We start from the raw sequence: 400 nt of genomic DNA, 5'->3' as shown, positions 1-400 counted from the left end.
CAAGCTGACTCTCCCCCACTTGTCGCTCATTCCCCCACTCCCTTATATGTCTCTGCCTGTCTGTCCTTCGTCGTGAGTAGATTGTTTTGTCCTTGCTCGTGTCTTTGTGTGACTTGCCAGCATCAGTGTCTGACCCTCTGTTCTCCTGTGCTCAAGAACTCGTAATACGGAGATCCGGCAGCTCGAGTGGTCCGCAGTGCCTGCCGGCCAGCTCTGGAATCTCCGCTTATTTGAGCAGCAGTTAACTATTGTTTATGTTATTTTGTGTTTTGTGGTGAGAATAAAGACCGTCCTTTCTCACTACTCTGCATCTGAGTCCTCTCTCTATCCCAGACCCTGACAGATGACTCCCCATTTAAATGAACAAAGTGGTAGCGATCGGACAGGTAGGATCTAAACC

This window comes from Sinocyclocheilus rhinocerous, unplaced genomic scaffold (genome assembly GCF_001515625.1).
Source record: "Sinocyclocheilus rhinocerous isolate Xijiao unplaced genomic scaffold, SAMN03320098_v1.1 scaffold3032, whole genome shotgun sequence".
NCBI lineage: Eukaryota > Metazoa > Chordata > Actinopteri > Cypriniformes > Cyprinidae > Sinocyclocheilus > Sinocyclocheilus rhinocerous.
The sequence above is the reverse complement of the archived record's forward strand: the minus strand, read 5'-3'. Positions refer to the sequence as shown.